Source organism: Pygocentrus nattereri, chromosome 22 (genome assembly GCF_015220715.1).
Source record: "Pygocentrus nattereri isolate fPygNat1 chromosome 22, fPygNat1.pri, whole genome shotgun sequence".
NCBI classification, from domain to species: domain Eukaryota; kingdom Metazoa; phylum Chordata; class Actinopteri; order Characiformes; family Serrasalmidae; genus Pygocentrus; species Pygocentrus nattereri.
Genome location: NC_051232.1, coordinates 24041975 through 24057028, shown reverse-complemented (window position 1 = coordinate 24057028; position 15054 = coordinate 24041975).

The window sequence follows — 15054 nt, the reverse complement described above, 5'->3', positions numbered from 1 at the left end:
CTTCTCAGTAAGATTGCAGCCAGTTTCGCCCACATCCTGGACGTCACACTCTGAGGATTCCCAGCTCCAGTTTCTCATGCATTTCATGTTTCTTCTTCAGCATAAAATCAGGTTGTGCTGTTTAAAACACACATCAAAGAATGATGTAAACAGACACTTATGATGTGTAGAGCTGTGTGATGTCTGCTACTTTAACACAGGCTTTGCCTAGAGAATATTTCTGTTCCTCCGTATTTGTATACGTGTAGCAGAGTGACAGAGCACAGGTGAGATAGTGTGAGTGTCTGTATGTGAGGCGTATGCATTGATCATTGTTTAAAAAGGAAACATTATCCTTTATGCTTGGATAATGCAGCCTCCAGCATCCCCCACAGTTTCTCTATACGTGGAAGAAAGCATGGCGTAGGATCCACACAATGTATTCTTCTGCATATAAAGAGGAGTGGAAATTATCAGGTTTCACTAGTGGAACTGTGTTTTCTTTTTTTGGGGGGGTGGGTGGGGTGGTTGCATGTTATGATTTACCTCATGACAGTAAATATTGCTTATGGCGTTGAATGCATCAATGCAGTGCATTTCTTGCAAATAATATTTTTCTGTTAAAAAGGTTAAAAACTGAAAAAGAAAAAAATCACATTTATTCTATGTTTTGTAAATAAAATTAGCATTAAAATTACAATGTCAAATCAGTTTAATCATAACTTAAACATTTTTTTTTGGATGTTTTCACACTGCAGTCTTTTTCCGGGCCCAGGACGATCTGCTCTGCAAGTTTGGTACATTTGGTCAAGTGTGAAAGCTGTTTTTGAACCTGGGAGTAATCTAGAGAACAAGTCTCTGGTTTTCCTGTAATCAGTGGTCTGGGGTTTGCTTCCAACAATCTTTGGTGCGGTTCACTGCTGTGTGTGGGGTTGCATGATTGGTTAATTTTGCACTGTGACTGCTTCAATTTATTGCATTACTTCCTCTTTCAAGTGTCATGATAGTGGGGAAAGGACTGTTGTATTCAAAAAGCACTATTCTTCTTGAGTGTTTAAATCCAAAAAAACCCCCCCAAAAAAACGAAAAGCAGCAAATGGGTGAATGTAGTGCCTACGACTTTGCAAACCTGTGCAGGATAGTGACATATGGAGGAGGAAACAGTAGAAAGTCACAGAGAACAATCTGGAAAAAGGAACATATATTTCAAAAATCTAAGTGAACTGGTTTATAAACTCAAAGTTATGACCATTTTATAAGCTAAACAAACAGCGCCATATGAAAGCATTTCCTAAAGGTTAATGGAACTTTCGCTGCAACTAGGCAGAGAACAAAGATACAAAACAGTGGTCAAAACAACCAATGTTTTGAAAAAAAAAAATACTAAAAGAGCTTGCTCATATATGATGTGATCCAATTAGGTAGGTCATAAATGTCCAGTGCCATTTCATATCCAAGATTCAGTGAATAGTTGATATTGAGTAAGCTGGTCAGGTCAGAACTCTGCTAATTTATCATGTGAATTTGAAAATCAGCTTACTGAAATTTTTAACATGTGAATCGTGAAAAAAATATAGAATGTGTTACCATAGAGACTGGGAGGGCAAGCCCCGCTGCACATTGAATTTCTATTGGCTACACAGGCTGTCGATTGGATTTGTGGTCCATTCAACACCAGTTAAGTTCATGCACACTTTAGAATCAGTATAAAATTACTATATATGGTTTTCTCATGAAAAACAATTGCCTAGATTTTGAGCCAGAGCACTGTTGTATCCTGACTTGCGTGACAAGAATCTGATGAATTTAAACCCATTTCCACTACAGCACATATTGATGTGATTATGTTCTCCAGTACTACAGAATGAAATGTGTCATCATATTTGTTTACAGATTATTAAAAAACCCTCAGGTATGACGAGACTTATGTTATTAACTTTTTCAGTGAGTAATGTTTGTTTATTTGATGTTTGCTAATGACATCTTTAGAGTGCAGCAGTGAGTGATGTTTGTTTATTCGATGTTTGTTAATGACATCTTTAGAGTGCATCAGTGAGTGATGTTTGTTTATTGGATGTTTGTTAATGACATCTTTAGAGTGCAGCAGTGAGTGATGTTTGTTTATTCGATGTTTGTTAATGACGTCTTTAGAGTGCATCAGTGAGTGATGTTTGTTTATTGGATGTTTGTTAATGACATCTTTAGAGGGCAGGAGTGAGTGATGTTTGTTTATTTGATATTTGGTAAGAAAACCTTTAGAGGGCAGCAGTGAGTGATGTGTGTTTAGATGATATTTCGTTATAACACCTTTAGAGAGCAGCAGTGAGTGACGTTTGTTTGTTTATTTGAGGTTTGTTCATAACACCTTTAGAGGACAGCAGTGAGTCGTCTTCTTCTTTTGGCTGCTCCCTTTAGGGGTCGCCACAGCGGATCATCTGCCTCCATCTTGCCCTATCCACTGCCTCCTCTACTTTTACACAAACCATCTCCATGTCCACCTTCACTACATCCATAAACCTTCTCTGAGGTCTACCTCTTCTCCTTCTACCCGGCAGCTCCATCTCCAACATTTTTGCCCATATATCCACTATTCCTCCTCAACATATGTCCAAACCATCTCAACCTGGCCTCTCTAGCTTTATCTCCAAACTGCTCCACCTTCACTGTCCCTCTGATCTGCTCATTTCTAATCTTGTCCATCCTTGTCACTCCCAACGAAAATCTCAGCATCTTCATCTCCGCCACCTCCAGCTCAGCCTCCTGTCTTTTAGACAGAGCCACAGTCTCCAAACCATACATCATAGCAGGACGCACTACTGTCTTGTAAACCTTCCCTTTCATTCTTGCTGCTATCCTTCTGTCACACATCAGCCCTGACACCCGTCTCCACCCACTCCACCTCTTCTTCACCTCTTTGGTGGTGTGGACAAGGTGGTATCTTGGTTGACCCAAGACATTTGAAGTCATCCACCTTTACGACCTCTACTCCTTGCATCTTCACCTTTCCACCTGCCTCCCTCTCATTCACACACATGTATTCTGTCTTGTCTCTACTGACCTTCATTCCTCTCCTCTCCAGTGCAAACCTCCACCTCTCCAGATTCTCTTCCACCTGCTCTCTACTCTCACCACAGATTACTATGTCATCTGCAAACATCATGGTCCATGGTGCCTCCTGCCTGACCTCATCTGTCAACCTGTCCATCACCATTGCAAACAAGAATGGGCTCAAAGCTGATCCCTGATGTAACCCTACCTTCACCTTGAAACCATTTGTCACTCCAACTGCACACCTCACCACTGTCTCACTATCCTCATACATGTCCTGCACCACCCTAACATACTTTTCAGCTACACCTGACTTCCTCATACATTACCACATTTCCTCTCTTGGCACCCTATCATATGCCTTCTCTAGATCCACAAATGTAGCTCCTTCTGACCTTCTCTGTACTTCTCTACCAACACTCTCAATGCAAAAATTGCATCTTTCTGGGCATGAAACCAAACTGCTGCTCACTGATCTGAACCTCTCGCTTTAGCCTTGCTTCAACAACTCTTTCCCATACCTTCATGGTGTGGCTCATCAACTTTATACCTCTGTAGTTACTGCAGCTCTGCACATCACCCTTGTTCTTAAAAGGGGGGACCAATACACTGCTTCTCCACTCATCAGGCATCCTCTCACTCTCCAGGATTTTGTTAAACAACCTGGTTAAAAAGCCCACTGCCTTCTCTCCTAAACATCTCCATACCTCCACAGGTATGTCATCTGGACCAACTGCCTTTCCATTCTCCATCCTTTTTAAAGCTGCCCTCACTTCCACCTTACTAATTCTCTGCACTTCCTGATCCACTATCTCTCCCGCCGTTATCCTCCTCTCTCTCTCGTTTTCCTCATTCATTAGTTCTTCAAAGTACTCCTTCCATCTACTCAACACTCTCTGTTCACTCACTAGTACATTTCCCTCTCTGTCCTTTATCAGCCTAACCTGCTGTACATCCTTTCCAGCTCTATCTCTCTGTTTAGCCAAACGATACAAGTCCTTTACTCCTTCTTTACTGTCCAGCCTCTCATACAGCTCATCATAGGCCTGAGCCTTTGCCTTTACCACCATTCTTTTCGCTATGCGACTAGCCTCATAGTACTCCTGCCTACTTCCTTCATCTCCTGCCTTCTTCTTCTGAATACTCTCCTGGACTTCCTCATTCCACCACCAACTTTCCTTGTCTTCTTTCCTCTGAGCAGACGAAACACCCAACACATTTTTGCCAGTTTCTATCACCACCTTAGCTGTAGTTTCGCAATCATCAGGTAGCTCCTCACTGCCCCCAAGGGCTTGTTGCAATTTTTCCCTGAACTGCCTGCAACCATCCTCCTCTTTCAGCTATGACCATCTAATCTTTGGCTCTGTCTTCACTCTCTTCATCTTCTTTGTTTCTAATCTCATTCTACAGACAACCACCCTATGCTGCCTTGCTACACTTCCCCTGGCACCACTTTACAATCTCCAATCTCCTTTAGGTGGCATCTCCTGCTAAGGATATAATCCACATGTGTGCACCTCCCTCCACTCTTGTATGTAGAGGGCAGAAGTGAGTGATGTTTGTTTATTTTAATGACCTGTTTAGAGGGCACCAGTGAGAGATGTTTATTTTTTTGCTGTTTGTTATTGACATCTTTAGAGGGCAGCATTGAATGATTTTTCTTTATTTAATTTTTGGTTATAAAACCTTTTGAGGGCAGCAGTAAGTGATGTTTGTTTATTTGCTGTTTGTTAATGACATCTTTAGAGGGCAGCAGTGAGTGATGTTTATTTATTTGCTGTTTGTTAATGACGTCTTTAGAGGGCAGCAGTGAGTGATGTTTGTTTATTTGCTGTTTGTTAATGACATCTTTAGAGGGCAGCAGTGAGTGATGTTTGTTTATTTGATGTTTGTTAATAAAACCTTTAGAGGGCAGCAGTGAGTGATATTTGTTTATTTGATGTTTGTTAATAAAACCTTTAGAGGGCAGCAGTGAGAGATGTTTGTTTATTTGCTGTTTGTTAATGACACCTTTAGAGGGCAGCAGTGAGTGATGTTTGTTTATTTGCTGTTTGTTAATGTCACCTTTAGAGGGCAGCAGTGAGTGATGTTTGTTTATTTGCTGTTTGTTAATGACATCTTTAGAGGGCAGCAGTGAGTGATGTTTATTTATTTGCTGTTTGTTAATGACGTCTTTAGAGGGCAGCAGTGAGTGATGTTTGTTTATTTGCTGTTTGTTAATGACATCTTTAGAGGGCAGCAGTGAGTGATGTTTGTTTATTTGATGTTTGTTAATAAAACCTTTAGAGGGCAGCAGTGAGTGATATTTGTTTATTTGATGTTTGTTAATAAAACCTTTAGAGGGCAGCAGTGAGAGATGTTTGTTTATTTGCTGTTTGTTAATGACACCTTTAGAGGGCAGCAGTGAGTGATGTTTGTTTATTTGCTGTTTGTTAATGTCACCTTTAGAGGGCAGCAGTGAGTGATGTTTGTTTATTTGCTGTTTGTTAATGACAACTTTAGAGGGCAGCAGCGAGTGATGTTTGTTTATTTGATATTTGTTAAGAAAACCTTTAGAGGGCAGCAGCGAGTGATGTTTGTTTATTTGCTGTTTGTTAATGTCACCTTTAGAGGGCAGCAGTGAGTGATGTTTGTTTATTTGCTGTTTGTTAATGACACCTTTAGAGGGCAGCAGTGAGTGATGTTTGTTTATTTGCTGTTTGTTAATGTCACCTTTAGAGGGCAGCAGTGAGTGATGTTTGTTTATTTGCTGTTTGTTAATGACACCTTTAGAGGGCAGCAGTGAGTGATGTTTGTTTATTTGCTGTTTGTTAATGACACCTTTAGAGGGCAGCAGCGAGTGATGTTTGTTTATTTGATATTTGTTAAGAAAACCTTTAGAGGGCAGCAGTGAGTGATGTTTGTTTATTTGATATTTGTTAAGAAAACCTTTAGAGGGCAGCAGCGAGTGATGTTTGTTTTTTTGCTGTTTGTTAATGACACCTTTAGAGGGCAGCAGTGAGTGATGTTTGTTTATTTGATATTTGTTAATAAAACCTTTAGAGGGCAGCATTGAATGATTTTTCTTTATTTAATTTTTGGTTATAAAACCTCTAGAGGGCAGCAGTGAGTGGTGCTTGTTTATTTGCTGTTTGTTAATGACATCTTTAGAGGGCAGCAGTGAGTGATATTTGTTTATGTTTTGTTTGTTAATGACGTCTTTAGAGGGCAGCAGTGAGTGATATTTCTTTATTTGGTGTTTTTTAATGTCACCTTTAGAGGGCAGCAGTGAGTGATGTTTGTTTATTTGCTGTTTGTTAATGACATCTTTAGAGGGCAGCAGTGAGTGATATTTCTTTATTTGGTGTTTGTTAATGTCACCTTTAGAGGGCAGCAGTGAGTGATATTTGTTTTTTTGTTGTTTATTAATGACGTCTTTAGAGGGCAGCAGTGAGTGATGTTTGTTTGTTTTATAATTGTTAATAAAACCTTTAGAGGGCAGCAGTGAGTGATGTTTGTTTATTTGGTGTTTGTTAATGACGTCTTTAGATGGCAGCAGTGAGTGATATTTGTTTATTTGGTGTTTGTTAAGAAAACCTTTAGAGGGCAGCAGCGAGTGATGTTTGTTTATTTGATATTTGTTAAGAAAACCTTTAGAGGGCAGCAGTGAGTGATGTTTGTTTATTTGCTGTTTGTTAATGATAGTTTTAGATGGCAGCAGTGAGTGATGTTTGTTTATTTGATATTTGTTAATAAAACCTTTAGATGGCAGCAGTGAGTGATGTTTGTTTATTTGATATTTGTTAATAAAACCTTTAGAGGGCAGCAGTGAGTGATGTTTGTTTATTTGCTGTTTGTTAATGATAGTTTTAGATGGCAGCAGTGAGTGATGTTTGTTTATTTGATATTTGTTAATAAAACCTTTAGAGGGCAGCAGTGAGTGATATTTGTTTATTTGCTGTTTGTTAATGACGTCTTTAGAGGGCAGCAGTGAGTGATGTATGTTTACTTGGTGTTTGTTAATGACGTCTTTAGATGGCAGCAGTGAGTGATGTTTGTTTATTTGATATTTGTTAATAAAAGCTTTAGAGGGCAGCAGTGAGTGATATTTGTTTATTTGATATTTGTTAATGACATCTTTAGAGGGCAGCAGTGAGTGATGTTTGTTTATTTGCTGTTTGTTAATGACGTCTTTAGAGGGCAGCAGTGAGTGATGTTTGTTTATTTGCTGTTTGTTAATGACATCTTTAGAGGGCAGCAGTGAGTGATATTTCTTTATTTGGTGTTTGTTAATGTCACCTTTAGAGGGCAGCAGTGAGTGATATTTGTTTTTTTGTTGTTTGTTAATGACGTCTTTAGAGGGCAGCAGTGAGTGATGTTTGTTTGTTTTATAATTGTTAATAAAACCTTTAGAGGGCAGCAGTGAGTGATGTTTGTTTATTTGGTGTTTGTTAATGACGTCTTTAGATGGCAGCAGTGAGTGATATTTGTTTATTTGGTGTTTGTTAAGAAAACCTTTAGAGGGCAGCAGCGAGTGATGTTTGTTTATTTGATATTTGTTAAGAAAACCTTTAGAGGGCAGCAGTGAGTGATGTTTGTTTATTTGCTGTTTGTTAATGACACCTTTAGAGGGCAGCAGCGAGTGATGTTTGTTTATTTGATATTTGTTAAGAAAACCTTTAGAGGGCAGCAGTGAGTGATGTTTGTTTATTTGATATTTGTTAAGAAAACCTTTAGAGGGCAGCAGCGAGTGATGTTTGTTTTTTTGCTGTTTGTTAATGACACCTTTAGAGGGCAGCAGTGAGTGATGTTTGTTTATTTGATATTTGTTAATAAAACCTTTAGAGGGCAGCATTGAATGATTTTTCTTTATTTAATTTTTGGTTATAAAACCTCTAGAGGGCAGCAGTGAGTGGTGCTTGTTTATTTGCTGTTTGTTAATGACATCTTTAGAGGGCAGCAGTGAGTGATATTTGTTTATGTTTTGTTTGTTAATGACGTCTTTAGAGGGCAGCAGTGAGTGATATTTCTTTATTTGGTGTTTGTTAATGTCACCTTTAGAGGGCAGCAGTGAGTGATGTTTGTTTATTTGCTGTTTGTTAATGACATCTTTAGAGGGCAGCAGTGAGTGATATTTCTTTATTTGGTGTTTGTTAATGTCACCTTTAGAGGGCAGCAGTGAGTGATATTTGTTTTTTTGTTGTTTATTAATGACGTCTTTAGAGGGCAGCAGTGAGTGATGTTTGTTTCTTTTATAATTGTTAATAAAACCTTTAGAGGGCAGCAGTGAGTGATGTTTGTTTATTTGGTGTTTGTTAATGACGTCTTTAGATGGCAGCAGTGAGTGATATTTGTTTATTTGGTGTTTGTTAAGAAAACCTTTAGAGGGCAGCAGCGAGTGATGTTTGTTTATTTGATATTTGTTAAGAAAACCTTTAGAGGGCAGCAGTGAGTGATGTTTGTTTATTTGCTGTTTGTTAATGATAGTTTTAGATGGCAGCAGTGAGTGATGTTTGTTTATTTGATATTTGTTAATAAAACCTTTAGATGGCAGCAGTGAGTGATGTTTGTTTATTTGATATTTGTTAATAAAACCTTTAGAGGGCAGCAGTGAGTGATGTTTGTTTATTTGCTGTTTGTTAATGATAGTTTTAGATGGCAGCAGTGAGTGATGTTTGTTTATTTGATATTTGTTAATAAAACCTTTAGAGGGCAGCAGTGAGTGATATTTGTTTATTTGCTGTTTGTTAATGACGTCTTTAGAGGGCAGCAGTGAGTGATGTATGTTTACTTGGTGTTTGTTAATGACGTCTTTAGATGGCAGCAGTGAGTGATGTTTGTTTATTTGATATTTGTTAATAAAAGCTTTAGAGGGCAGCAGTGAGTGATATTTGTTTATTTGATATTTGTTAATGACATCTTTAGAGGGCAGCAGTGAGTGATGTTTGTTTATTTGCTGTTTGTTAATGACGTCTTTAGAGGGCAGCAGTGAGTGATGTTTGTTTATTTGCTGTTTGTTAATGACATCTTTAGAGGGCAGCAGTGAGTGATATTTCTTTATTTGGTGTTTGTTAATGTCACCTTTAGAGGGCAGCAGTGAGTGATATTTGTTTTTTTGTTGTTTGTTAATGACGTCTTTAGAGGGCAGCAGTGAGTGATGTTTGTTTGTTTTATAATTGTTAATAAAACCTTTAGAGGGCAGCAGTGAGTGATGTTTGTTTATTTGGTGTTTGTTAATGACGTCTTTAGATGGCAGCAGTGAGTGATATTTGTTTATTTGGTGTTTGTTAAGAAAACCTTTAGAGGGCAGCAGCGAGTGATGTTTGTTTATTTGATATTTGTTAAGAAAACCTTTAGAGGGCAGCAGTGAGTGATGTTTGTTTATTTGCTGTTTGTTAATGATAGTTTTAGATGGCAGCAGTGAGTGATGTTTGTTTATTTGATATTTGTTAATAAAACCTTTAGATGGCAGCAGTGAGTGATGTTTGTTTATTTGATATTTGTTAATAAAACCTTTAGAGGGCAGCAGTGAGTGATGTTTGTTTATTTGCTGTTTGTTAATGATAGTTTTAGATGGCAGCAGTGAGTGATGTTTGTTTATTTGATATTTGTTAATAAAACCTTTAGAGGGCAGCAGTGAGTGATATTTGTTTATTTGCTGTTTGTTAATGACGTCTTTAGAGGGCAGCAGTGAGTGATGTATGTTTACTTGGTGTTTGTTAATGACGTCTTTAGATGGCAGCAGTGAGTGATGTTTGTTTATTTGATATTTGTTAATAAAAGCTTTAGAGGGCAGCAGTGAGTGATATTTGTTTATTTGATATTTGTTAATGACATCTTTAGAGGGCAGCAGTGAGTGATGTTTGTTTATTTGCTGTTTGTTAATGACGTCTTTAGAGGGCAGCAGTGAGTGATGTTTGTTTATTTGCTGTTTGTTAATGACGTCTTTAGAGGGCAGCAGTGCGTGATGTTTGTTTATTTGCTGTTTGTTAATGACACCTTTAGATGGCAGCAGTGAGTGATGTTTGTTTATTTGCTGTTTGTTAATGACGTCTTTAGAGGGCAGCAGTGCGTGATGTTTGTTTATTTGCTGTTTGTTAATGACACCTTTAGAGGGCAGCAGTGAGTGATCTTTGTTTATTTGGTGTTCGTTAATAAAACCTTTAGAGGGCAGCAGTGACTGATGTTTGTTTATTCTGTGTTTGTTAATGACACCTTTAGAGGGCAGCAGTGAGTGATGTTTGTTTATTTGATATTGGTTAATAAAACCCTTAGAGGGCAGCAGTGAGTGATGTTTGTGTTTTTGGTGTTTGTTAATGACGTCTTTAGAGGGCAGCAGTGAGTGATGTTTGTGTTTTTGGTGTTTGTTAATGACACCTTTAGAGGGCAGCAGTGAGTGATGTTTGTTTATTCTGTGTTTGTTAATGACAACTTTAGAGGGCAGCAGTGAGTGATGTTTGGTTATTTGCTGTTTGTTAATGACACCTTTAGAGGGCAGCAGTGAGTGATGTTTGTTTATTTGATATTGGTTAATAAAACCCTTAGAGGGCAGCAGTGAGTGATGTTTGTGTTTTTGGTGTTTGTTAATGTCACCTTTAGAGGGCAGCAGTGAGTGATGTTTGTTTATTTGCTGTTTGTTAATGATAGTTTTAGATGGCAGCAGTGAGTGATGTTTGTTTATTTGATATTTGTTAATAAAACCTTTAGAGGGCAGCAGCGAGTGATGTTTGTTTTTTTGCTGTTTGTTATTGATATCTTTAGAGGGCAGCAGTGAGTGATATTTCTTTATTTGGTGTTTGTTAATGTCACCTTTAGAGGGCAGCAGTGAGTGATATTAGTTTATGTTTTGTTTGTTAATGACGTCTTTAGAGGGCAGCAGTGAGTGATGTTTGTTTGTTTTATAATTGTTAATAAAACCTTTAGATGGCAGCAGTGAGTGATATTTGTTTATTTGGTGTTTGTTAAGAAAACCTTTAGAGGGCAGCAGTGAGTGATGTTTGTTTATTTGCTGTTTGTTAATGACACCTTTAGAGGGCAGCAGCGAGTGATGTTTGTTTATTTGATATTTGTTAAGAAAACCTTTAGAGGGCAGCAGCGAGTGATGTTTGTTTATTTGCTGTTTGTTAATGATAGTTTTAGATGGCAGCAGTGAGTGATGTTTGTTTATTTGATATTTGTTAATAAAACCTTTAGAGGGCAGCAGTGAGTGATGTTTGTTTATTTGATATTTGTTAATAAAACCTTTAGAGGGCAGCAGTGAGTGATGTTTGTTTATTTGCTGTTTGTTAATGATAGTTTTAGATGGCAGCAGTGAGTGATGTTTGTTTATTTGATATTTGTTAATAAAACCTTTAGAGGGCAGCAGTGAGTGATATTTGTTTATTTGCTGTTTGTTAATGACGTCTTTAGAGGGCAGCAGTGAGTGATGTATGTTTACTTGGTGTTTGTTAATGACGTCTTTAGAGGGCAGCAGTGAGTGATGTTTGTTTATTTGATATTTGTTAATAAAAGCTTTAGAGGGCAGCAGTGAGTGATATTTGTTCATTTGATATTTGTTAATGACATCTTTAGAGGGCAGCAGTGAGTGATGTTTGTTTATTTGCTGTTTGTTAATGACGTCTTTAGAGGGCAGCAGTGTGTGATGTTTGTTTATTTGCTGTTTGTTAATGACACCTTTAGATGGCAGCAGTGAGTGATGTTTGTTTATTTGCTGTTTGTTAATGTCACCTTTAGAGGGCAGCAGTGAGTGATCTTTGTTTATTTGGTGTTCGTTAATAAAACCTTTAGAGAGCAGCAGTGAGTGATGTTTGTTTATTTGATATTGGTTAATAAAACCCTTAGAGGGCAGCAGTGAGTAATGTTAGTTTATTTGATATTTGTTAATAAAAGCTTTAGAGGGCAGCAGTGAGTGATATTTGTTTATTTGATATTTGTTAATGACATCTTTAGAGGGCAGCAGTGAGTGATGTTTGTTTATTTGCTGTTTTTTAATGACGTCTTTAGAGGGCAGCAGTGTGTGATGTTTGTTTATTTGCTGTTTGTTAATGTCACCTTTAGAGGGCAGCAGTGAGTGATCTTTGTTTATTTGGTGTTCGTTAATAAAACCTTTAGAGAGCAGCAGTGAGTGATGTTTGTTTATTTGATATTGGTTAATAAAACCCTTAGAGGGCAGCAGTGAGTAATGTTTGTTTATTTGATATTTGTTAATAAAAGCTTTAGAGGGCAGCAGTGAGTGATATTTGTTTATTTGATATTTGTTAATGACATCTTTAGAGGGCAGCAGTGAGTGATGTTTGTTTTTTTGCTGTTTGTTAATGACGTCTTTAGAGGGCAGCAGTGAGTGATGTTTGTTTATTTGCTGTTTGTTAATGACACCTTTAGATGGCAGCAGTGAGTGATGTTTGTTTATTTGCTGTTTGTTAATGACGTCTTTAGAGGGCAGCAGTGCGTGATGTTTGTTTATTCTGTGTTTGTTAATGACAACTTTAGAGGGCAGCAGTGAGTGATGTTTGGTTATTTGCTGTTTGTTAATGACAACTTTAGAGGGCAGCAGTGAGTGATGTTTGGTTATTTGCTGTTTGTTAATGACACCTTTAGAGGGCAGCAGTGAGTGATGTTTGTTTATTTGCTGTTTGTTAATGTCACCTTTAGAGGGCAGCAGTGAGTGATCTTTGTTTATTTGGTGTTCGTTAATAAAACCTTTAGAGAGCAGCAGTGAGTGATGTTTGTTTATTTGATATTGGTTAATAAAACCCTTAGAGGGCAGCAGTGAGTAATGTTAGTTTATTTGATATTTGTTAATAAAAGCTTTAGAGGGCAGCAGTGAGTGATATTTGTTTATTTGATATTTGTTAATGACATCTTTAGAGGGCAGCAGTGAGTGATGTTTGTTTATTTGCTGTTTTTTAATGACGTCTTTAGAGGGCAGCAGTGTGTGATGTTTGTTTATTTGCTGTTTGTTAATGACACCTTTAGATGGCAGCAGTGAGTGATGTTTGTTTATTTGCTGTTTGTTAATGTCACCTTTAGAGGGCAGCAGTGAGTGATCTTTGTTTATTTGGTGTTCGTTAATAAAACCTTTAGAGAGCAGCAGTGAGTGATGTTTGTTTATTTGATATTGGTTAATAAAACCCTTAGAGGGCAGCAGTGAGTAATGTTTGTTTATTTGATATTTGTTAATAAAAGCTTTAGAGGGCAGCAGTGAGTGATATTTGTTTATTTGATATTTGTTAATGACATCTTTAGAGGGCAGCAGTGAGTGATGTTTGTTTTTTTGCTGTTTGTTAATGACGTCTTTAGAGGGCAGCAGTGAGTGATGTTTGTTTATTTGCTGTTTGTTAATGACACCTTTAGATGGCAGCAGTGAGTGATGTTTGTTTATTTGCTGTTTGTTAATGACGTCTTTAGAGGGCAGCAGTGCGTGATGTTTGTTTATTCTGTGTTTGTTAATGACAACTTTAGAGGGCAGCAGTGAGTGATGTTTGGTTATTTGCTGTTTGTTAATGACAACTTTAGAGGGCAGCAGTGAGTGATGTTTGGTTATTTGCTGTTTGTTAATGACACCTTTAGAGGGCAGCAGTGAGTGATGTTTGTTTATTTGCTGTTTGTTAATGACGTCTTTAGAGGGCAGCAGTGCGTGATGTTTGTTTATTCTGTGTTTGTTAATGACAACTTTAGAGGGCAGCAGTGAGTGATGTTTGGTTATTTGCTGTTTGTTAATGACAACTTTAGAGGGCAGCAGTGAGTGATGTTTGGTTATTTGCTGTTTGTTAATGACACCTTTAGAGGGCAGCAGTGAGTGATGTTTGTTTATTTGATATTGGTTAATAAAACCCTTAGAGGGCAGCAGTGAGTGATGTTTGTGTTTTTGGTGTTTGTTAATGACGTCTTTAGAGGGCAGCAGTGAGTGATGTTTGTTTATTTGCTGTTTGTTAATGATAGTTTTAGATGGCAGCAGTGAGTGATGTTTGTTTATTTGATATTTGTTAATAAAACCTTTAGAGGGCAGCAGCGAGTGATGTTTGTTTTTTTGCTGTTTGTTATTGATATCTTTAGAGGGCAGCATTGAATGATTTTTCTTTATTTAATTTTTGGTTATAAAACCTTTAGAGGGCAGCAGTGAGTGGTGCTTGTTTATTTGCTGTTTGTTAATGACATCTTTAGAGGGCAGCAGTGAGTGATGTTTGTTTATTTGGTGTTTGTTAATGACGTCTTTAGAGGGCAGCAGTGAGTGATGTTTGTTTTTTTGTTGTTTGTTAATGACGTCTTTAGAGGGCAGCAGTGAGTGATGTTTGTTTTTTTTTACTGTTTGTTAATTACACCCTTAGAGGGCAGCAGTGAGTGATGTTTGTTTATTTGATATTTGGTAATAACACCTTTAGAGGGCAGCAGTGAACTTTGTTTGTTTATTTAAGGTTTCGCAAGAACACATTTAGATGGTAGCAGTGAGTGGTCTTTGCTTTTTTGATGTTTATTAATGACCTGTGTAGAGGGCAGCAGTGAGAGATGTTTGTTTATTTGAGGTTTGTTCAAAAGTCCTTTAGAGGGTAGCAGTCAGTGGTGTTTGTTTATTTGTTATTTTTTAAAGACACTTTTAGAGGGCAGCAGTGAGAGATGTTTGTTTATTTGATGTTCTTTAAAGACACCTTTAGAGGGCAGCAGTGAGTGATGTTTGTTTATTTGATGTTCTTTAAAGACACCTTTAGACCGCAGCAGTGAGAGATGTTTGTTTATTTGATGTTCTTTAAAGACACCTTTAGAGGGCAGCAGTGAGTGATGTTTGTTTATTTGATGTTCTTTAAAGACACCTTTAGAGGGCAGCAGTGAGTGATGTTTGTTTATTTGATGTTCTTTAAAGACACCTTTAGAGGGCAGCAGTGAGTGATGTTTGTTTATTTGATGTTTTTTAAAGACACCTTTAGAGGGCAGCAGTGAGTGATGTTTGTTTATTTGATGTTTTTTAAAGACACCTTTAGAGGGCAGCAGTGAGTGATGTTTGTTTATTTGATGTTCTTTAAAGACACCTTTAGAGGGCAGCAGTGAGTGATG